At 43.2% G+C, this 24,760-nt stretch overlaps 1 protein-coding gene across 1 annotated transcript in view; it reads right to left on the reverse strand.

The window, feature by feature from the left end:
• The window catches only part of COP1 (COP1 E3 ubiquitin ligase), a 319,426-nt gene that overhangs the window by 270,006 nt on the left and 24,660 nt on the right, over positions 1-24,760 (reverse strand). The gene's annotated exons all lie outside the window — the stretch shown is intronic.

Consider the following 24,760-nt stretch of genomic DNA (forward strand, 5'->3'; position numbering starts at 1 on the left):
GAAAGGCAGTTCACATATCGGAATGACAAAGAAAAGGTGACAGAAGACAAGATAAGCTCAATATATAAGACATGTATTACATTTGTATAGGTCACAGCTCCAGGCAGTTTTTTGTAGAACTTCAGGAATTTGAGCATAATGAATGTATATAAACTTCTACCCAGTTTCTTTAATGTGACCACAGTTCATTTAGAAACCGGTGTCCAACACCCTCCAAAACTGTGTCTTCACTATGCAAGTATACTTGTGTTTGTACCCAGTGCGTTCTCAAAGACCACAGTAACCCCCAAAAGCTGAGGTGTTCTAACCTGTAAATACAAATTGCAGGGTATAAATAAAGAGCCTGATGCCATCCCTAGGCTTAATGTTCAGTGATCAGCTTCATTACAGTAACAGGAAGTAAAAAGCAGGCTATATAGTTAAGGGGTAAGACAGTCATCCATAATATTTTGCAAACCTGTGGAGTCGCAACAAAAATCATCAAACAAAAAAGACAAACAAACAAAAAAGACTCCAACTCCGACTCAGTTTATGAAACCGACTCCAGGTACCCAAAACTACTCCGACTCCTTGACTCCACAGCCCTGATATTTTGAGGAGTCAAACACTAGATATGTTTTTTTTTTAGATATAAGGTTTTTTTTGTAGATTGCGCATGAAATGCTGTAAAATAAAAGGTTATTTAGGACAATAAACAACTCCATTTGAAAACCATGCTGTGACAATATTTACACCCAAGTTAAGGTCAGGCCTGGGTTTTCCCGCCCTATAGAGAGAGGTATAAGTATATGAGTTATCATTGTGTATAGATATTTATGTATTTGTATAATTGATATTTTATATATTGTTCTTTTGCGGGTGTTCTCTATAAGTTAAACTGAGATGGGGAGGAAAGGGTGGAACTTTTATACTTTTTTTGATTGGCTTGTGTTTCCTTAGGGGGAGGGGCACATAATCTCTCATTTGAAGGCCATCCTGAGGGACTGGAAGAAATACCGTTAACGGTAAGAGTAACAAGGTTTTTCTTTCCTGCGCCCCTCCGGATGGCCTTCAAATGAGAGACAAGCGAGAAACTTCTTACCACTAGAGTCGGACCACTGCTTGAAGCACTTTTCTTCCAAATGTTTGATCTTGATTTGACAAAATGTCCACTCTGTAGTGCCTAACAAAAGTATTTGGAGACGCCCAAGTTGCAGCCTTACAGATTTGCTCCAACGATGCGCCTGCTCTTTCAGCCCAGGATGTAGATAAAGATCTTGTGGAATGAGCCCTGATGTTATCTGGAAGAGTTTTGCCATTACCTTTATATGCCTTAGAAATCGCTTCCCTAATCCAAAGAGAAATTGTTGATTTTGATGCTTGCAAATCCTTATTAGGACCTGCAAACAGAATAAATAGATGATTTGATCTCCTGAACTGTTTTACTCTATTTAGATACATAAGAATAGCCCTTCTTACATCAAGACAATGAAGTTCGGCTTCTTTAACATTCTTTGGATTGTTACAGAAAGAGGGTAAGACCACTTCCTGTGAACAATGAAAAGATAAATTTACTTTAGGTAAATAAGTTGGATCAGGTCTAAGAATTATTTTGTCGTCCAGAACCGTCATTAATGGGTCTTTCACTGACAAGGCTTGAAGGTCTCCCACTCTTCTTGCAGAAGTGATAGCAACTAAGAAAATTACTTTTAGAGTCAACAAATGTATTGATATCTTCTCCAGGGGTTCAAAAGGTTCTTTAACACCTGTAACACCAGTGGAAGATCCCAAGGTGGCATAACCCTTTCTGGCTCCCATCTTCTCAGTCTGATTACCTTCATAAATCTTATAACAAGGGGATCTCTAGCCAGCTGTTTATCAAGGAAGACTGATAAAGCTGCTATCTGAACTTTTAGTGTCCCTGGAGCCAACTTACGCTCCACTCCTCTTTGTAGAAAATCCAATATTTCAGGAACTCCTGTTCCCTTTCCTGTTTCCTTTCTCCAGGCTAGAAAAGTCTTCCAAACTCTGAAGTAGATTCTCCTGGTTACTGGTTTCCTACTATTTAGAAGAATGTCAATCACCTTTTCTGAACATCCCTTCTTCCTTAATAAGTCCCTTTCAGGATCCAAGCTGAAGGTTGGAGCCACTGAAGATCTGGATGAACTGCTTTCCCCTGCGTCACCATGTCCTGGGACACCGGTAACTTGAATGGTTCCTCTAATGCCATACTCTTCAACTGTGGAAACCAGCATCTCTTTGGCCACCAGGGCACCACTAGAATCACCAGGGCCTTGTCTTTCACAATTTTGCACACCACCTTCTGGATTAGCTTGAATGGCGGAAAGGCATACATCAGACCTTCCCCCCCAGTGAACTGAGAATGCATCCAGACAATTCCGCTGAGTACCTGTCTGGATAGAGCAGAAATCCTTGGTCTTTGCATTCTGTGCTGTAGCAAACAGGTCTAGTATCGGTTGGCCCCATCTTTCTACAATTAACTTGAAAATACGTGGATTCAGCTCCCACTCGCTCTCCAGTATCAGCTGATGACTCAGAGTGTCTGCCAAAATATTTCAATCTCCTCTTATATGGACTGCCGCTAAAGAAAGTAGATGATCTTCTGACCATTTCATGATTTCCAGAGACAGGTTCAACAATATCTCTGATCTCGTACCTCCTTGCTTGTTGAGATATGATATCCCCACCATGTTGTCTAAAAAATCTACCACTTCCTTGTTTACAATCTTCTCTTGAAAACTTATCAGCGCATTCTTTACTGCCAAAAGTTCTCTGTAATTTGATGATTTCCTGGAAATTTCTGTTGACCATTGTCCCTGAGCCTGAAGGTGCGCACAATGAGCACCCCAACCCCAAGCACTGGCATCTGTTACTCTCACTGGATTGTTTTGTCTCCACTTCCTTCCGCCGGAAAGAGTCTCTGAACTCCTCCACCAATCTAGCGAAATTTTCACCTCCCTTCTTATCAAAACCTTGCGGTCCAGGGATTCCTGCGTTTTGTCCCAGTTCTTTAAGATGAACTTCTTAAGTACTCTTGAGTGAGCCTGAGCAGACTCTACTGCTGGTATTGCTGATGTCATTAATCCTAGGACCGACATCAATTATCTGATTGCTAAATTTCTTGAAACCTGAACTCTTTCCACTGACCTCATTAATTTTACAATCTTCTCCTGGGTCAGAGAAACAATTTCCAGATCTGTATTGATCCTAAATCCCAGAAACGTCATGGTTTTTGATGGATTCAAATTTGATTTTGCTGCATTTATTATCCATCCTAGAGACTGCATAATCTGTAGGCACAAAACACAGTCCCTTTCTAATTGATTCTTGTCTCTGTTGACAATCAAAAAATCGTCGAGATAAGGGATCACATTTATCTTCTGTAAATGAAGAAACTGGATCATCTCTGCTACAATTTTTGTGAAAATCCTTGGTGCTGATGTCAGACCAAACGGGAGAGCTTTGAACTGATAATGGGCAGTTAGATTTCCTTTCTGGATGGCAAATCTCAGGTATTTCTGATGACCTGGAAGAATGGGCAAATGTAAATATGCATCCTTGAGATCTATTGAAGCCAAGAACATCCCCTTCATCAGCACATTCCTCACCGAATAAATATTCTCCATACGAAACTTCTTTTCTTTCAGAAAAGGATTTAGTTTTTTCAAATTTAAAATCATTCTCTGATCCCCTGACGGTTTCTGAACAAGGAACACATGGGAATAAAATCCCCTGTTTACTTGTTCTGGGGGCACCCTGCAAACTACTTTCTGAGAAACTAATTTTGCGACTGCTCCCCACAAAAAAATCTGCTTTGTTTTGGATTTTTGGAAGAATCGTAATAAACTTTCTTACTGGGGGCAAATTTTGAAACTCCAGGCGGTACCCGCCTTTTATGAGTTTCAAAATAAAATTGTTGTTTGTGATACGACTCCAATTTGGAAAAAACCATTGAAGCCTGCCCCCCCACTTCCGCCTGACAGTCATTTATCATCCGAAGGTTTAGGATTCCCTGGCAAAAGGTAAACGTCTCTTGAATGAATTTGGAATAAAAGCTCTACGTTCTGGTTCCTTCCATTGGTCAGAAATAATCTCCTTTAACCTCCTGAGCGGTATGGACGAGCTCAGCTCGTCCATCACCGCCGGAGGCTGCCGCTCAGGCCCTGCTGGGCCGATTTGCTTCAAATAAAAAGCAGCACACACAGCCGGCACTTTGCCAGCCGCGTGTGCTGCCTGATCGCCGCCGCTCTGCGCCGATCCGCCGCGAGCAGCGGCGAAAGAGGGTCCCCCCAGCCGCCCGAGCCCTGCGCAGCCGGACCAATCAGTTCCGGCCAGCGCTAAGGGCTGGATCGGAGGCGGCTGACGTCAGGACGTCGGCTGACGTCCATGACGTCACTCCGCTCGTCGCCATGGCGACGAGGAAAGCCAAACAAGGAAGGCTGCTCATTGCGGCCTTCCTTGTTTGTTCTGGGCGCCGGAGGCGATCGGAAGAACGCCTCCGGAGCGCCCTCTAGTGGGCTTTCATGCAGCCAACTTTCAGTTGGCTGCATGAAATAGTTTTTTTTTTTATTGAAAAAAAACCCTCCCGCAGCCTCCCTGGCGATCTCAATAGAACGCCGGGGAGGTTAATGAAGAATGTACTGGTAAGGATCTGTTAGGCTGAGATTTTAACCCCTTATAAATTTTGTCCTGAGTTGACAAAGCAGGTTCTGACACCTGAATTCCCTCATTTTCATAAATAGCTCTTAAAAGTTCAGGGGTATCTTCAGCAGAAAATAAATATCTCGAATTTTTAGAAGTGGAAGGTTCTTCCTCTTGTATCGAACTATCTCTTTGCTCGCCTTCCTCCATAGACTCCTGCTCTGAGGCCTCACCCTCTTCCAGGGAGCCCTCCGGCTGGGATACCTGGCTACTCCCCCCTGGACTGAATGTACAGGATCCACCATGGCAGAGCGAAAAGCTTTAAACGTAGTACATAATTCTTCCTTAATCATAGACACTAAATCCTGCACAGCTTTGGTACTGGATGATATAGGTGCTTCACATTTCTCACAAATTGATTTTTTGCAAGACTGAGACAATTTTACATCACAAACATCACATCTTCTGGACTTGTCTGTACTCTCAGTAGCATGACCAGATTTAGAAGAACTATTCTCCGATCTTCTATGTTTTTTAGTATCCACATTGGTTACATCTTGCTCCTCTGAAACATCCCCCTTAGGTCTGGATCTGGATGAGCTGTTTTCTTTCTCTGTATTTTTGCTCTGAAAAAATACCAGAGAAAAAGAAAATGAGTAACCCAATCTATATACAAAAATCAGATTTAAGCACTGACCATATACAAATATACCTGTCCTGTAGCAAGAGCATTGCTCTGGGCGCTCTGCACAGCAGCAGAAACCTGTGAATCTGCAGGAGAACTGGGCTGCTCCATCTCCATGCATCGGCACAAACAGAATGTCCGGACAACATAACAGACTCTTAGTCTGTTTAATATTCTCCCTAACCCCTCCTCCGCATTACCTGCAGCTGTCCGTATACGCTGGACGCCAGGACCACGAGGCGGAAGGAGGAAGTGAATACGCCGTCGTCATATTGTGGAATGCGTCATCAAAGACGCCATACGCGTTCCCGCGAGACCTACCTGAAAATGCGTCATAATGGACGCTATACGCGTGCCCACGAGAATCCCGCGATACCTTCCTGCAAGCCGGCTGCCTGCACTCAACTCCGCTCGCTGGACCGTCGCACCTCGCAGAACCCTGAGGCAGACGGTAAACATCTTGACGGGGGGGGGGGGGGGGAAACCTAAAAAGGGAAACCTGGCTCCCACTAGAAACACCAGGCTATACTAAAGAAAATAACAAACAAGGAGCAGATTGGCTCATGCTCCCGGGTGGACCGGGAAACACAAAAAACTGAGGTGGGGAGGAAAGGGTGGAGCTTTTATACTTTTCTTCATTGGCTTGTGTTTCCTTAGGGGGAGGGGCACGGAATCTCATTTGAAGGCCATCCTGAGGGACGCAGGAAAGAAACTGAGGGTTTTGATTGGGTGGTGATTATTATTTCTAGGTCTATGGTAGGGAAATCTTTTTGTCCTACTTATGGATGTAACAAAAGAAGTGAAAGTGACAGGGAATCTTCTTAAAAGGACGGCTGTAGTGAGGAAAAAAAAAGGATAAAGATTGGGGGTGATAAAAAAATTGCACCCTACAGGAGGAAAAAACACAGAGACAACCGGAGCCCAAATGGTGCAGTATGTCACAGTGGTGGAAAAATATTGTACGCGTAAAGACAGATTATACTCACAAAGGTGAATTGCAGAAGGACAACAAACCACTGTCGGCAGGTGGACATTTACAAACCCGACTCCACTCGGGTACCAGGCAGAGCTGGTGGTGGTCGCACTCTTGATAAAAAAACAACCTCATGTGACCTGTAAATGGTCCAAGACGGATGTTTCCCTGTGCCTTATCTGCAGCTACTAGTACTGCTTGGCACTGCTATTTGACCTGAAGAAGTGGGAAAGTACCCATGAAACATGTTGCCAGCACAATTAAAAAAAAAATAAAAATCTTCTATTAACTACTTGCCGACCGCGCACTCATACCGCGCGTCGGCAAAGTGGCAGCTGCAGGACCAGCGACGCAGTTCTGCGTCGCCGGCTGGAGGCTAATTAATCAGGAAGCAGCCACTCGCACGAGCGGCTGCTTCCTGTCAATTCACGGCGGGGGGCTCCGTGAATAGCCTGCGGGCCGCCGATCGCGGCTCGCAGGCTAAATGTAAACACAAGCGGAAATAATCTGCTTTGTTTACATTCGTACAACGCTGCTAACAGTAGCAGCGTTGTACCAGATCAGCAATCCCCGGCCAATCAGCGGCCGGGGATCGCTGTCACATGACAGGCAGGAGCCTGTTAGAGGCTGCACAGGACAGATCCGTTCCTGTGCAGCCTCGGATCTCCGGGGAAGGGAGGGAGGAGAGGGAGGGGGGGGGATTTTGTCGCGGAGGGGGGCTTTGAGGTGCCCCCCCCCCCCCCCCGCAACACACAGGCAGGCAGGAGCGATCAGACCCCCCCAGCACATCATCCCCCTAGTGGGGAAAAAAGGGGGGCGATCTGGTCTCTGCCTGCACCCTGATCTGTGCTGGAGGCTGCACAGCCCACCCAGCACAGATCAGCTAAAACAGCGCTGGTCCTTAAGGGGGAGGGTAAAGGGTGGGCCTTTAAGTGGTTAAGGAAGTTTGTCTTGCTTGAGGAAAGCCCCATCACCTTTTTTCATTTTATTTGTTTTTAAAGTATTTTATTACTCCTGGGCGCCTCTTTCCCCTACATCTTGTACTGTAGTGAGAAGTATGTGTGTGGAGGCTGCCATTTTATTTCCTTTTAAGCAATACTAGTTGCCTGGCTATCCTGTTGACCCTATGCCTTTAAAGCGGATCTGAACTCAGAACGTCCTCTCTGCTCTAAAAGGTAAGCAACAACATAATAACCTTTAAACAAAAAACATTTCTTTCTTACAGCGGATACAACTTCTAAAAAAAACCTGCACTGTTTCTACTTCCTGATTCATGGAAGCAGACATATTGTTAAAAGCCTGTGCTTTTTAAATGGGCTTATCTGCCATAGGCAGTCATGTGACACAGTGGAGATCAGATTACAACTTGTGATTAAACAGGCTAAACTCTCTAAATACATACAGGGTGCATTTTTCTACGTTTTACTTCTGTCCTGTGCAAGAGTTGAGAACCACTTAAATACATTTAGCCGTAGCCCCCAAACAAGCATGCAGCAGATCCTGCATTTCTGACATTGTCAGATATAACAAGATTAGCTGTATGCTCGTTTCTGGTGTTATTCCGATACTACTACAGCCAAATAGATCAGCAGGACAGCCAGGCAACCGGCATTGTTTAAAAGGAAATTATAGCATCCTCCATATACCTCTTACTACAGTTGTCCTTTAAAAGGCACGGCATGTCAAATTAGGCGAGTGGGGCAATTAGCATCTTATGGGGGATAGCCATCTTACATGAAAGATCGCTACAGAGGAAGCCAGAAATGTTGAAGGCAATCAGTAATTATCATTTTGGCCGAGAAAAATGCTCTAGGGCCAGTTTCCACTACACAGTGCGGTGCAATTTCTGCATCACACGCAAACTGCAGTCAATGTTAAGCAATAGAACTGTATCCATTGATGCAAATTTCCGCTTGCAATAAGATGCAGTGTGGCTAAATTTATGAATAGCATGCTGCAGTTTTCCTCAGTTTGCATGGGGGTCCCATAGATATTAAGCCGCATCGCGTCATGACCGGAAGTACACGCCGGTGTATGCAGTGCGGCAATCACACCGCATGGGGGCAAGGCGGTCAGTGAAAATGGACCCTTAGGCTTCTACTGAAGTTTGTGACCCTGCTGGGATATTTGGGAAATTTCTACCTGATCCTCTCAGAGAACAGAGTAAATCTCTGTATTCGGGACACAGCTTGCAAAAATGTACAGAACTAACAGTTACTCAAACCTTTGACTACTGATACCACACAGCGCCGCATCAGTCTAGTGCTGAGATAAGCGGCAATTACTAAAATATTGACCTACCCAACAACTATACTAACCTAAACCCCTTCATCTAATGCCTAACCCCTCTGGAGGTGCATAACCTTAAAAGGAGCCAAGGCGTGAGACCTAGGGAAGCTGCCATATTTAGTTCCTTTTAAACCATACCAGTTGCCTGGCAGTCCTGCTGAGGGTCTATGGCTTAATGTATTAGAAGCAAAGAAAAAAAAATAATCAATAGGACAGCCAGGAAATGTGCATTATTTAAAAGGAAATAAACATGCCACACTCCATATCCCTCTCACCTTGGGTTATCTTTAAACCCCCCTTACCCAATGCCTCACCTTAAAGTGCCCAACACCAATTTAATTTGGGTACCCAAACTACCAGTCGTTGCACCCAATAGTCTTTGTTGACCAAGCCTGATGCCCGATTCCCCAAATTTAACACAGGCGTCTTCATGGCGCCAAAATGAGCCGATCCACAAATTTTTCCCATTATATCTAAATCGACCAAAAGCATTTTGGGTGTAACTGACTTAAAAAAACTGTCCGGCAAATAAATGAACAAATACAGAAAGATAAACAAATTGGTTTTCTAAGTGACTTCACCTAGAGCCAACCGAGGCCCATAAGAGAGTGTCCCATTCAGTTCTGAACAATGAGCAGCGTTTGGAAGTGCAACGTAGAGTGAGCAGAGGCAAATCGGAGGCCTTCGCAATGTACAGATGGCGCAGCCAACACTGCATTACTCCACAACACCATGGGGCCCCTTCAGTAACAAAGGGCTTAAGATAAGCTGCAGAAAAACAAAAACATCTTTCCCCCTCTGTATTCTCGCAGAACATGGATTTATTCCAGGGATAAAACGTCTCCAATGTCAGGGAGGCAGCTGCTATTCGTTTTAAAAAAGGTCTTTAAGGAAAAAAGTAAAGGATATGTATCCAGACTGACACCTGGATGTGATTTCACCAAGTCTGCTGTTAGATTTTTTTTTTTTTACTTTTGGAATCACAAACTTGGGAATTATATGTATGTTTAGCACAGGAGCATTAAGATATAAGAGGGAAATTGATTTTTAACTTCTCCAGGGTATGAGGCGCCAAGAGTCAGAACTCTCCTACGCTGCGCAGTAAATAATTACGCAAGTTGAGGTCTAAAAGGACATGCTTTCAATGGCTGCGAACCGCTGATTGAGTGAGACCCATAGTCGCCACCATTTGTTCTGTGATATAATGAGGTTTGAATGCTGCTACTCATAACACTTCCCACACAAAAAAAAAAAAAGTCTTGCCAGGGCTCAGTTATATTCTATGCAAAGTCGATTTGTTGCTTCATCACGAGGCGGGGGGGAGGGGGGGGGGGGAGGAGAGGGGGCGTTTCTGGGTGCTGGTGGCTGGATAGTGTACTGGTTGAAGCGGAACTGAAAGCGGTTTAAAAAAAAAACCCAAAAAAACAAATAAGAGTTTCACTTACCTGGGGCGCTCCTGGCTACAGGTACAATTACTAGGTTAAGTGTAGCAAAGGCGTAGTGGAGGTTGAGAGAGGTCAAGGGAGAGAAAAAAAGTGAGCCGCGGCAGGGGAAAGGAGGATCAGTATGTCTCGGCGCGGGCACAGGTCGGCTGCAGGGGGCTGGCAGAAGCCCCAGGTAAGTGAAACTTATTTTTAACGGCTTTCAGCTCCGCTTTAAAGTGGATCCGAGGTGAACTTTTACAAATTGCATAATTGTGTTCCTTTCATATTGTTTATAGGGCATTCCTCAAGCCAAATACTTTTTTGTTTTTGTTTTAATACTCTAATCCCCTATAAACTAAAAAAATCCACGCCCACAGTTTTTCAGAGAGCCTTGGCAGTAGCAAGGGCTCATGGGAGCTCTGTCTGGGCAGGAGGAGGGGGAGGTGTTACTAGCCATTGATTTCAGAGGCAGAGGGGAGGAGGAGAGGGGATTAGGCTGATGGCTCAAGATACAGATAAGCCTGCCTCTGTGTAATGTTTACAAACAACATGGCTGCTGTCATTGTGTCACAGGAATAAATAATCATATTCTATTAAAACTGTTTGCAGCTAGATTTGCTGTGTAAACCATCTAAACTTTAGATAAGATATATAGACAAGTTACTTGTTATAGTTAGTTTTTCATCTCGGATCCGCTTTAAGGGCTCTGTCTGCGACACAGGAGACCAGGGTTCGAATCTTGGCTCTTCCTGTTCACTAAGCCAGCACCTATTCAGTAAGGAGCTCTTGGGCAAGACTCTGCTACTGCCTACTGAGCATGTCCTAGTGGCTGCAGCTCTGGGGCTTTGAGTCTGCAGGAGAAAAAGTGCAATATAAGTTTTCGGTTTCTTGTTTGGTGTTTTTATCAGCCAAGGGAGCCATGAGGTCTCAGTTAAGGTGCTCACACGATTATTTTTCTTTAACTTTTTTAATTTAATTTCAAGTTTGATATTCTATATTAATTGAATTTCAGAAATGTTCAAACCAATCATATGTTCAGTTAAATTATGCATTAAAAAAAAAATAAAAAATAAAAAACAACTGATTGAAACAAATAATAATAATAAAAACTTGTACAATGATAAAAGGTGAACTGTATAAAAGGAACAAGTCCTTGAACATCTGGTTACAATATGTAGGGTGTCTGAATTGGGATTACGAGAAAATATAATTGTCTGCAGAATAAAACAAAAACAATTTCTACAATATTATTCTTGTCAAATTTCAGATATTGGTGTTGGCTACCTGATCCGGGGGGTTGAGTGGATCAGGTAGCCGCAAAAACCTCCGCACCCTTGGGCCGCACTGGGTCACGACGCTGCAAGGAGAGACTGTTTCTCTCACAGCGTGCGGGGAGGCGGGGGAGCAGAAGAGGGCACGGCCCGGGGGAGAGAGCTGCTATCTGGAAACCCTGTAGGAACGCCCCTGTCGGGCATTTTGAACAAGAAATCCCTCTCCCCTGTGTTTACCTCCGAGATGGCTACAAATACTGTTGCCAATCTCGGGAGGCTATAGCGCAGCGGGAAGGGGGGGGGGGGGAGCACAGAGGCATTTCATGAGGCAGAGAACATGCCGCTGTGTCCCATCTGACCCCCACCCCCAAGAACCACCTCTAAGTCACCAATGACCGCATGCATTGTTCTTTACGCCTACCCTTCCACAGAAGCCACTCCATTCTTCCTGGTGCAGTTGCCTTTCCTCCCTTCTTCACTGGGACAGAAAGCTTTGTTCAGCTGTTGGCTAGCAACCTGTCAGAACAGTATTCCATCCTGCAGTGTTACTTGCAGAATTGAGTTCGAGCCTAGCCGATGACAAAAACTGAGAGCCAATTGTACGTGTGTATGGTCCAAAAGACTAGTATGACAGCTGGGCAATTAGTATTCCTAACCCTCAAGTATAGGCCCATTTAAAGTGAATCTAAACTAAAGGGGATTGGAGAGGGGGGGGACCACCAACTTATCTGGGGCTTTCACAAGCCCCCTGCAGCCACCCCGTGCCCACAACATCCCTGAACAGTTCTGCAGTCCCCCGCAGTGACCTGTCATTTGCATGCATGGCCCTGGTCCATGGGCCTCCTGATAGGGCTCCCGTGTATGGGAGCGCTCTGTGCATGCGCAGTATGAAAAAAATCTCGAAATGCACAGAACGCTCCCGGCGACAGGAGCGTGATTGAGTACATGCACCGCCACGGTCGAGCATGAGCTGCGGCTGTCGACTCACCAATCAGCCAGCTGGAAGACATTAGCTGCTGGGGACTGGAGGATCACTTAACTGATAGCTCCGGCACAGAAAGGCTGCATGGGGCTGGTAGAAAAGCCCCAGGTAAGTTAAACTCATTTTTTTCTTCCATTCAATTTAGGTTCTCTTTAATCAGGAGCTGTCAGCCATACTATATCTCAGAAGGAAAAAAAAAAAAAAAAAAAAAAAAGACAAAAACAACACACATATAGAAGTAGATAAAAACTTGCTCTACTTACATAACATATGTATTGTACTGTCCACGTTTTGATTTTAGTTATTTTTCTACAGCGGTGAAAAAAAAATAAAAATAGAAAAACCTTCTTAGAATTTCCCATTTTAATTGTGGCAATTTTGAAGCCAATCCTGATGTCATTTCCTCCCTTACTCTCCTCTGCCTGTTTGTGTATCCATAGCCCGCCCTTCATTAAAGAAAGTGCATTGTCTCAGCATGAGAAATTTTGGCCAATCGGAGAGGAACAGAGGTGTGGGAGGGGAAAAAAGAAGGGAAAGGGGCTTTTGGATTGCCTGGTTAGCATCCTTGTTACTTGTTTACCTGATAAAAATAACCAATTGATTTTTTATTTTATGCCCGACAGTTACACTGAGCCCTTCCCATTAGAACTTTTTCTAGACCTCCCTAATATGACTAAGCAGTGAGAAGGTGCCGCTTTTCATCAGGAATGTCCAAGACACTTATTCAGTTATCCATCTTGTTTTGAAATCATGTTCTGAAAATGTATCACATTCATTATTCTGAAACTGCCAAAACAGACACAAAAATGGCATTTTATAAAAAGGACTTACCGCTTATTGACTGCACAATTGAATTAGAACGCTCATCCCCTGAGATCAGGTAACAATCATTCCAGTTCATCAATCACAACTAAAAACAATTTCCCACAGCCAAGGCTACCACTGGAAGCCATTCATAGTGCAAACTCCACTATTTTTCCTCTTTTGCAGCCAGCGTAATTCTGTACTTTTCATTTTCTGTCATTCCAAATTTAACAAGCACAGGAGAAGTGCAACATGGAAGGACCCAAAGCAAGCAAGAGAGTATAAACTGGTTACAGTTTTAAAGATCGACTAAATGAAACCGTGCAAATTTCTCATAACAATTATGAAGTCTTGCATTTGGAACTGAATTTCACATCCTGCAGCGGTGTACCTCTCCATACAGGATTGAAAGAAAGGGGGAGAACCGAGAGCCCGATATGGTGTAGTATGTTAATGAGGTGATGTCTGATGCAAACACACACAATGGTTATACTCACAAGGACGGGTCGCCTCCAAGGCAACCACTGGATAAGCAGGCGGGGAGAATTGTAACCTGACCCCGCTCAGGGTTAAGAAGTCGCTCTCTGTAGATAGAAGGAAATGGGGATACACCCCTCCACCAAGGGTGGACTAAACAATTATGTGGTATAATATCAGAGGGGCCAAGTAGAGTAAAATTAGTTAAAATTGTTAAAAAGGGGGAAGTGGGTGGACTCACCTCCCTTCTGAAAAAATGGCCAGACAACGGGCAGATTACTTCAAGTTTAAAGTAACATTTATTATGAGCTCCAAAAGTGCAACGCGTTTCACGGGTAACAGTCCCGCTTCTTCAGGCAAACAATTTTTGGAGGGAGCAAAGTCGGGTCAAGAGCCAGATATAGCGCCTCTGTGGGCTGTTACCCGTGAAACGAGTTGCACATTTGGAGCTCATAATAAATGTTACTTGAAACTTGAAATAACCTGCCCGTTGTCTGGCCATTTTTTCAGAAGGGAGGCGAGTCCACCCACTTCCCCCTTTTTAACAATTTTAACTAATTTTACTCTACTTGGCCCCTCTGATATTATACCACATAACTCTCCATACAGGAACTCTCCTGCCTCAAACATCTTGTTACGGAACCAAGTCTGTAGCCTTCCCAATTTACAATGGGGCACCTCGTTATCAGCGGCCACTGGTCCACAAACCACATTAGTCTCCCTCTTGACATGACACTGACCTTCTTTGATGCTAGAACCCTGGGTGTAATGAAAAATAAACCTCCCCTTTTTGACTTGTTCTTGGTGAAGAACCATTTCTTGCACATGCCCCCCACCTGGCCATGTATGAACAAACCATACTTACAAAGCTGTGGTCCCATCCAGTGCCATCTGGCCAACTGACGTGGCTGAGAAACAAATGCAGCTACAACCAAGGAAGCATCAGACAGCATAGAAGCTGCATGGAATGTAATTTGTCGCGCCCGCTCTGCCCAGCCAAGCTAGGCACCACTAGAGCTAGGGTAGCTTCAAGGAGCCCATACTTATATGGCGGCCAATTGACCTACCAATTTGAATGAAAATCTGTGCCAACAGCATGCCCGATCAACTATTCGACCAATTTCGGGCCAATGAAAAAAAATAGACTGCACCAACTGTTATCTATAACCACTCCCCCAAACAATGCGATAGGCTAAAAGGTTGTCTTTTATAGATAGGGTGGTTTGCAAAAGTATTCAGCCCCCTTGAAGTTTTTCACATTTTGTCATATTACTGCCACAAACATGAATCAATTTTATTGGAATTCCACGTGAAAGAACAATACAAAGTGGTGTGCATGTGAGAAGTGGAACGAAAATCCTACATGATTCCAAACCTTTAGAAAACAAACCAACTGCAAAGTGGGGTGTGCGTAATTATTCAGTCCCCTTGAGTCAATACTTTGTAGACCCACCTTTTTCTGCAATTACAGCTGCCAGTCTTTTAGGGTATGTCTCTACCAGCTTTGCACATCTAGAGACTGAAATCCTTGCCCATTTTTCTTTGCAAAACAGCTCCGGCTCAGTCAGATTAGAGGGACAGCGTTTGCGATCAGCAGTTTTCAGATCTTGCCACAGATTCTCGATTGGAATCCTGTATGATTTTCGTTCCACTTCTCACGTGTGCACCACTTTGTTTTGGTCTTTCTGCAAAAGACTTGAGACTGGGGCAGAGGTTCACCTTCCAGCAAGACAACGACCCTAAACTTAAAGCCAGGGCAACAATGGAATGGTTTAAAACAAAACATATCTATGTGTTAGAATGGCCCAAAGTCCAGATCTAAAGCCAATCGAGAATCTGTGGCAGATCAATAAAATTGATCAACGTTTGTGGCAGTAATATGAGAAAATGTGGAAAACTTCAAGGGGGCCGAATACTTTTGCAAACCACTGTATACATATGGACAGAGGGAGATACTGGTTGCTTGGTAAATTGTAAACAGCTGTTATTTCCCACAATGCAACAAGGCTTACAGACAGGAAACTGACAAGATATCACAGGAGGGGTTTCACAACAATTTCAGCCATACAGACCCCCAAATGCTCTATTTGAGAAAACCGGTAAAGATTTCTCATAGCAAGGGAGGGTATCAGCTACTGATTGGGATGAAGTTCAGGACTTGGTTTTATTTCCTCTTTAAGTCCAATTTGGGGGACTGGAGGAGAGAAAGAGGGATCCAGTTATTTATCAGTATGTTTTTGGGATGAGGGAGGAAAGCCATGAAAAGACAGGATGAACATACCACCTCAAAGCACAGCGTCTTGGCCCAGAATTTAGCACTGTGAGGAGTACACCATTGTGCTGCCCACTCCTGTGCGTTCCCCTATGGGTTTCCGGTGGATGCTGCTTTCTGCAGTATATTTCAAATTCCGTACATCACAAAGCTGAGGCTATTGCCAGAGTGGGTTTATGTGGCTGTAGAAATCTATTATTTTACAGTGTTAAACCCTGGACTTCACAACTCTGTAGGATCTCGTAGTTCATTTAAGGATAAAAAAAAAAAAGCTTTAAGAAGGGCGGATCTGAGCAGAAAGCTGACAAGGAAAATGAAAAGGTTGTGAAATTAAGAAGCAAAATGTTCTTAATGCAAACAACCGAGGGCACGCCATCAACTGAGAAAATTAACATACTAAACTCCACTTGTGAAATACATATACAGACCAAGTTCATTCATTGCCCCGTCACAATCCACTAACTGTTGCCTTTCAAAAGCCCCTGAAATGTTGCTGTGACATGAATTATCGATTTAAAGACGAACACCAGCCAAGGCGTAAGAACAAATCAGTGTGCTCAATCTACACAATATGCAATTCCAATGTCCATAAAGGATATTCAGCTTTGCCTTAAAGGCCATTTTCATGAAATGTAACCATCTATGCTCCACCTACTCCCTAATCTTCAGGAGATCTCAACTTCAGTCATGTGACTCACCCATATGGCCACATAGCCATGGATCCTGGAGCATTATCAGCCTTGTCAAATGCAAGCCGAGCTTTCCAAACTACCCCCTCCCATGACTTCCTGCCACATCCCAGTAACCCCTGCATTGCTCCATCAGAGGGCAATACCAGTGCAAAGTCACTGCTGAAACTTCACATGCAAATGTGTGCAACACAAATGAATTTGGGGGTCCTGGTGTCCAGGGCTTTGGTTATTGGCCTCCTAACTAAGTGCAGAAAATCTTGAAAATTACGCAACCGAGGTGGGTTCAGGTCATATCCTCAGATCACACTATTCCCCGCATTTTGATAGATCAGGCAGTGGACCAAAAACCAGACTGGTCAAAGACAGTTACAATTTGTTATATATATATATATATATAGAATACTTTCCTCTGTAAGGGGCATGCCTTTCCGCTGATTGCCAGGTCCTCTTCTTCACAGCCACACTCCGGTCCATGAACAAATGCAGGCACACTGCACAGGCACAATGAAGGCCTGTGCAGAGCTACAGAGCTGCATGTGCGAGAAGGGAGCTAGAGAGGCTGGATAGAGGTGTAGACTGGTCACTGTGGTTAAATTTCGAAAGTTTCCAGCTTGCTGGTTACAGAAGAGAAAAACTTTTACAAGCCAAGTTGAAGATTCAAGGTGGTTCTTGGTGGTAGAACTTCCTCCGGGGAAAACCATAAGCCCACACCCATGACTGCTGCAAACTTAGGCAAGTGGGCAAGCACCCGTGAAACGCGTTGTCTCATTGTGCATCATTGAACCATTATATTTACCCACGTGGTTTGTTCTTTTATGGAGGTAAGACTCATCTACTCCTATACAGTATAATTTAGAGATTAGAATATATCTTTGGACACCGATAGTTCGTTTTACAAGGTAAGAAACAGCAAAGTACACGAAAAAACGCTTTATAGATATAGCAAGGAACTCTATACAGTATACTTGTATCCACTTTACAGTACCTTTAACGGATAAGTGCTCTTATAAGCTAAATTCACCTACTTGCCAATTAATAGGTTTCTACTTCTGAGATGCTGGAGTAGACCCTGCAAACTCCAACACTGGCAATCTGTAGCCTAATGTACACTCAGTCCAAAGTGCATCTGTCCATCCATAGCATTATAAACCTATTCTGTGTAATCTACAGTCCAAAGAAAAGCTGCTGAGTTACCTCACAAAACATACAGACCAACTCTTGGACTTCTGCACCAAAAGGACTAACTGATGAGATTATTATGGGTTTTTAACCTTTGAATAGAGCTGTAGATAATGTTAGGTTTTAAATCCCAAGATCATCCTGGAAAAGGCATTTCCCTCCCCCCCCCAAAATAACACTTTTATATGTATATTTTTTGGTGGGGGGGGGGGGGGGGGGAAATGGATAAAAAGTTTTTCATTGCATCCAAAATGACAGCCTAACTTCTCCTTCCAGGAATAAGGAAGGTTTTGCAATATCTTTTATTGAAGGACTGTCTCAGATTGTATCATTGTGCAGCGAGAAAGGACAGACCATTCTAAGACCAATTCTGAAGGCTTTCCAGCACTATAGAAAAATAATCTGCTGCAAGAATGACTCTTTACATACTTCTACTTTCCCTCTCTCTTGCTGTAACTGTAGATTTCATGCGCATAGCTGGTTTTGCCTCGTCAGGCTCTATCTACATACAGTATGCAAAAGGTATATGTATACATTGACTGGCCCTTGTGTCAGATATTTGTCATCTTGCTGCACATCATTTCTTGCCATTGTCAGCTACTGGTCCACGTTGGTTGTCTGTTTTTGTATTTATGGGATACGTCCCTGCTTAAATAAGGATGAATAAATTTCTTCAAATTTATGGAGCGAGTAGTGAGATTTATATTTTTCTCGCTATATGAATGTCTTTTTCTTTTGCATTTAATGCTAAATGAGCTGAAACAATCCACTATCACCTTGGTTGTATACAAGAGCACTATAAGGGAGACCGTAGGGCTGAGCAAAAAACAGACTTTCCTTTAGTAACCACTGTGTCAGATTTGATACAGGGTTACTTTAAAGAGTAACGGTCGGGCATAAAATCAAAAATCAATTCTTTATTTTTATCTGGTAAACAAGTAATAAGGATGCTAATCAGGCAATCCAAAAGTTAAAATCACTATTACTTTTCTTGTTGATAAATTATTCCCCAGTTTACATGACTTATTTGGTACACAGAAAATTTGGTACACAAAAGAGAAGTTGCAGAGCATGCTGGGTTGTCTTTTTTTTTTTTTTTTTGCTTCTCTACTTCCCCTCAGACTTAACTAATGCAGCCTGATTGGCTGAAGCCTCTTTCCCTCCTGTTTTCCCCTCCCACACCTCTGTTCCTCTCTGATTGGCCAACATTTCTCAGGCTGAAACAATGCACTTTCTATAGTGAAGGGCGGGCAAATCAGGCAGAGGAGACTAAGGGCGGATATTACATCACGACTGGCTTCAAAATAGCCACAGTATTCTATACTTTTGCTTTATAAAATTCACAGGAATTATAATGTGGACAATGCAATACATATGTTATTTAAGTAGAGCAAGTATTTATCTACTTATATATTTGTGTTTTTTTCCCCCTGAGATAGTATGGCTGACAGCGCCTCTTTAAGAAGCTTATGCATGTGCACATGCTTCACAAACTAGAGTAAAAAAAAAAAAAATAGGAGGCAGAGAAGGAGAAAAAAAAAAAAAAAAAAAAGCATATTCTGGCCTTCACAACTCAATATGCCTTGTAACGGTCATGCTCCAAAACACTCCTTCAAGGCCCATCATTACAGTCATCCTACACCACAGGATGTAGAGTACTGGCCGGCACTACAAAACAAAAGAGTCAAATCATTTTGAAATTGGTTCTATGAAAGACCATTTCACAGAAATCAAAATCGAAAAAAAAAAAAAAAATTTGTTTCAACATGGCTACACAGCCACAAAATAAACAGGTTCTGGCTCAGACGACTATAATGAAAAAAAATTCCACAAATGGAATGTAGCGAACTTTATCCCCCAAATTCCTGAGCAATTGCGGTCCGTGGAAGAATAGCAGGCAATGAGGCAGATATTTTCACAGCTCAGTATCACCGCGTATTTATTAGCTGATAAGTGAATGCAGAAAGAAGGAATGTTCGAGAAGACGAGCCTGTGAGGAAAGCAAAGCTCACGCACTGTGCTGACACACGCAGGTATTTTCTCTGGAAATAGGACAGGATTACTGAAGAGGAGTAACTTGAAGGATTATTCTGCTTTAGTACAGTAATCTGTAGAACACATCACCGCCACACAATGCTATTTCTGCAACTGAATGCCATGAAATACTACCTTTGAACGTCAGCCTGCAGCTGCTATATCTTGCTGTAGGAAACTTGGGGCTTGATGCACAAACTTATGGTAATACTGCTGTGCACAGACAACGAATGGCAATATTACCCGTACTACCAACACTGTGTACCGCGAGTTATGCTAATAGCACGACCCAAAGTACTTGACTAGTGTGACTTTGCTAAGGTAACACGCGATACTAACGGCAACACTCATTATTAAAACGCACATTTCCAAAGCAACAGTTACTAGTCGAGTATAGCTCGCAGCAGACAAAAGACAAGACACAGAACATTTAAAGTACGCTTTTCTCCTGGCCTATTCAAAGCGCATGAGCTGCAGCCACTGAGGTGCGCTCAGTGGGCAGTAGCAGTGTTAGGTAGTCTTCCCCAAGGTCTCCTTACTGAATAGGTGCTGGCTAAGGGTGTGTTCACACATAAAAGGTGTACATTTCTGGTCAAGTGCAGTCCTGACAGTTTTGTATGTGTTTATATGGGTGTGTTCACACATAAAAGGTGTACATTTACGGTCCAGTGAGGTAAAATTGATCGAAAACCGATGCAAAACTGATGCACAACTGACAGGATAGGACTGGACCAGAAATGCAGATTTGTGTGAACCAAGCCTTACTAAACAGATTTAAACCCTGGTCTCCTGTGTCAGAGGCAGAGCCTTTAACCAGTACACTATCTAGCCTCTTTTTTCAGTAAGCAGTAGCAATGTTAGGAAGTCTTACCCAAGGTCTCCTTACAGACTTGATGCAGGCTTAACCCTGTGTCAGAGGCAGAGCCCTTAACCAGTACACTATCCAACCACACCGGTACACAGTGTCAGTAGTAAGGATAATATTGCTGTGCAATTCTGTGCACTGCAATATTACTGCAACTACCAGCATCATCCCCTTACGAAGCTACTGGAAAAGTATACAACTTTATGCTAAAGATGACCGGAATTTTCTGTCTCACTAGATCACAAGTCTGCACAAAACAGGAACATATATATCTTCTCTCTGCACTCGTGCAACTTGATGAGGTTTTTTCATTTCCTAGGCAGTGGCGATACAATTCTTTCCACCAAAGCAATCTTGTACTGCACAGCTCCACAAGTACGGTAACTGGTGATAAGGATACATTATAGACAGCGTTACCATCTCAGCCGTTCTAACCTAACAGGTCAAATAGCATCAAATTTTGCTTGCGGCTTCACTCCACTCCAAGTACAAGAGCAGCGGTACTGCACAGGCACAAAGTACGGCCCATGCATGGCTTTATATTCCATGCATGAGTGGCTCTACACCAATGGGCAGGTGTGAACTTTATTGTCACGTGCACAGTGTGGCCGCGCTCCTGCACAGTGGGAAGCATAGCCGCGAGTAGAAGAGAGTCCCTGCTGACAGCAGAGGATCAGGGAAGAAGGGAACATCCAAAGGCTGCCCTCAACAGTGGTCTGTAAAAAAAATTTTCAGGTTTGCTTTAACTATTGTCAATATTTTTTGAGAAGCCTCTGCAGTTTAGGACTGGCTGGAGTGTTACAATCATGGAAAATACCAAATGATGGGTTTCATGGATAAGCAATGCTTCACCAGCTTTCACTTGTTGCCGATTCATTGGTATTTCACTCTTCAGTTTTGTCTTCAGCAAGTGAAATACATGCCCAGTTGTATTGAGGTCGGGTGACCCATTCTGCCTCTAAAAGAGTATTTCACTGTACAGTATTTTTTTTATAAGTTTGAATGCTTTGGGTGCATATCTTTTGTTTTTGTTTTTTTTAAGAAAGCCCCATCATCATTTATGAATTAATAAAGCAATGAACAGTTCACGCACCAATTGTCACACAGCAGAGCTCACAATTGTATGTCCTACCATAGCCATAGTGTAAAGGTGGCCACACACTATACAATAAAATGATCAGATTTTATGGCAATTCGATAAATATGATCGGATCTCTTGAGGAATAAAAAAAAACAAACTTTTTTTTCTATTCGACTGAAAAATCCAATCTGATTTCCTTTTTTTTTTTTTCTCCTTTTATTGATCCGGAATGCTGGAAATTCTTTTTCAATTTTTCTAAAGATTGTATGGTGTGTTAGATTTATTAATATACACTCCCTAGCAATTTTCTCAGAGTTTCCAATCATTTTTATCATAATTGGGGAAAAATTGAACATAAAGTCCTGGTTAAAAGTTTTGAGACTGTCAAAAATATTGGAAATTATTTATTTATAGTATTTATAAAGCGCCAACATATTACGCAGCGTGTTATAATAGCAATTTTCATATACTCTAGAATGTTATGAAGAGTGTTCAGATGAATTGCATGGTCCTTCTTTGCCGTGAAAATTAACTGAATCTCAAAAAAAAAAAAAAAAAATCCTTTCCACTGCATTTCATTGCAGTCATTAAGGAGACTAACGAAATGTTCAGCCTTATTTCTGCTATCCTATAAGTTCCTATACCTGTTCTAATGTGATCTGTCTTACTGCAGCCTTTCCTAGTTGCACAGTGGCTGTATTATCTCTGTTATATAATCTAATCTTCTTTCCTCTGATGGCTTTGTCAGGCTCAGGCAGGAATGTGCTGCTCTTCTTGTGATGTGATAGGATAGAAGCTATACACACCCTCTCCACACCCCCCTGCAGGCTCTGTGTGAGTCACAGACTAAGCTCCTCTCAGCCTATCACACTCTGGTTAGCAGCCATGTCTTTTGTTTGTTAAAGAGTAACTGTCAGGCTGCAGAAGCTAATTTAAACCTCTAGTCTCCTGTGTTAAACAGTTTAGAAGGAAGCCAAAAAGACATTACTGAAGATAAAGATCTCTCTTACCTTTGATGTGTGCTTATCAGCACAGCTTAGACCTAAGCAGGACGCAAGCCGCATAACATACTGCAAAGCATTCTGGGGCCCTCCCCTCGGCTGCTAAGGAGAAGACGGGATCAAGTTTCAGCAGCTTCTAAAACTCAGTCCAGCCACAGCACAGATAAATCTCGGGGCAGCGTACACTGCAGGAGTCCGCTATTGTTCCTAGCCACATGGCTCATTAATATTCACTGCAAACTAGTGTTATTCAGTATGAGCTGTTCTGTGATCAGAAGCAGGCAGGACATGACGACACATTTGGCTTCACAAACATGGAACCTGCCATGAGCTGTCAGGAGCATCATTCTCTGCATATACTATATACAAATTCTGTGAAATCCAAACGTGGACAGTGAAATGCATATGTAATGCAGTGTTCTCCCCAGAATTTTTCTCCAGCCGGGTGGCATGAAATAGTAGCCGGGTGGCATGAAAAAGTAGCCGGGTGGGGCGAGGTGAAAATGCAGGGCAACTGTGCTTACAGCATAGGAATAGGTGAGGAGGTGAGCCGATGACAGCCGGGTGGTCACAAAATCTAGCCGGGTGCAGCACCCGGCTAAAAGAGCCTGGGGAGAACACTGTAATGTAAGTACAGCCAATCTTTAGCTACTGATATATGTGTTTATTTTCTCTGAGACCTTATACCTAACAGCTCCTCTTTAACACTGCCTAAAACTGGCAATTACAAGCCAGGATTTCAGCAGGGAGTGGCAGAAACAGCACAGAGGGTCCCAGGAGAACATAATGAATAGAATGGTATGCTTTTTATTGTAAGAATTTTAGAGTATAGATTATCTTTAAAGAGACTCCGTAACAAAAATTTCATCCTGTTTTTTATCATCCTACAATTTCCAAAAGCTATTCTAATGTGTTCTGGCTTACTGCAGCACGTTCTACTATCACCATCTCTGTAATAAATCAACTTATCTCTCTCTTGTCAGACTTGTCAGACTTGTCAGCCTGTGTCTGGAAGGCTGCCAAGTTCTTCAGTATTGTGGTTCTGTGATGCATCTCCCCCCTCCAGGCCCCTCTCTGCACACTGCCTGTTTACTATTTAGATTAGGACAGCTTCTCTCTTCTCTCTTATCTTTTACAAGCTGGATAAATCCTCCTCTGAGCTGGCTGGGCTTTCACATACTGAGGAGTTACATACAGGCAGAGCTGTCTGCACTCAGCAGGAAGAAACAGCCTGACACTTCAGTGGAAGATAGCTGCAGGGGGAAAGAAACACACAAATGATCTCTTGAGATTCAAAAGGAAGGCTGTATACAGCCTGCTTGTGTATGAATGTATTTTCTATGTGTGGCATACTGTACATCAACCTACTTCCTGTTTTGGTGGCCATTTTGTTTGTTTATAAACAAACTTTTTAAAACAGTTTTTAACCACTTTTAATGCGGCGAGGAGCGGCGAAATTGTGTCAGAGGGTAATAGGAGATGTCCCCTAACGCACTGGCATGTTTACTTTTGTGCGATTTTAACAATACAGATTCTCTTTAAAGGACCTGCTGAGATCATTCCAGTAATCATCTTGTTAACTCAGGTGAGAATGTTGATGAGCACAAGGCTGGGGATCATTATGGCAAGCGGATTGGGTTAAAATGGCAGACTTGACATGTTAAAAGGAAGGTTATGCTTGAAATCATTGATCTTTCATTGTTAACCATGGTGACCAGCAAAGAAACGCATGCAGCCATCATTGCGTTGCATAAAAATGGCTTCACAGGCAAGGATATTGTGGCTACTAAGATTGCAACTAAATAAACAATTTATAGGATCACCAAGAACTTCAAGGAAAGAGGTTCAACTCCTGTTAAGAAGGCTTCAGGGCGTCCAAGAAAGTCCAGCAAGCGACAGGATCGTCTCCTAAAGAGGATTCAGCTGCGGGATCAGAGTGCAACCAGTGCAGTGGATGCTCAGGAATGGCAGCAGGCAGATGTGAGTGCATCTGCACGCAGTGAGGCGATGACTTTTAGAAGATGGTCTGGTGTCAAGAAGGGCAGCAAATAAGCCACTTCTCTCCAAAAAAAACACATCAGGGACATATT

Source organism: Hyperolius riggenbachi, chromosome 6 (assembly GCF_040937935.1).
Source record: "Hyperolius riggenbachi isolate aHypRig1 chromosome 6, aHypRig1.pri, whole genome shotgun sequence".
Classification (NCBI taxonomy): domain Eukaryota; kingdom Metazoa; phylum Chordata; class Amphibia; order Anura; family Hyperoliidae; genus Hyperolius; species Hyperolius riggenbachi.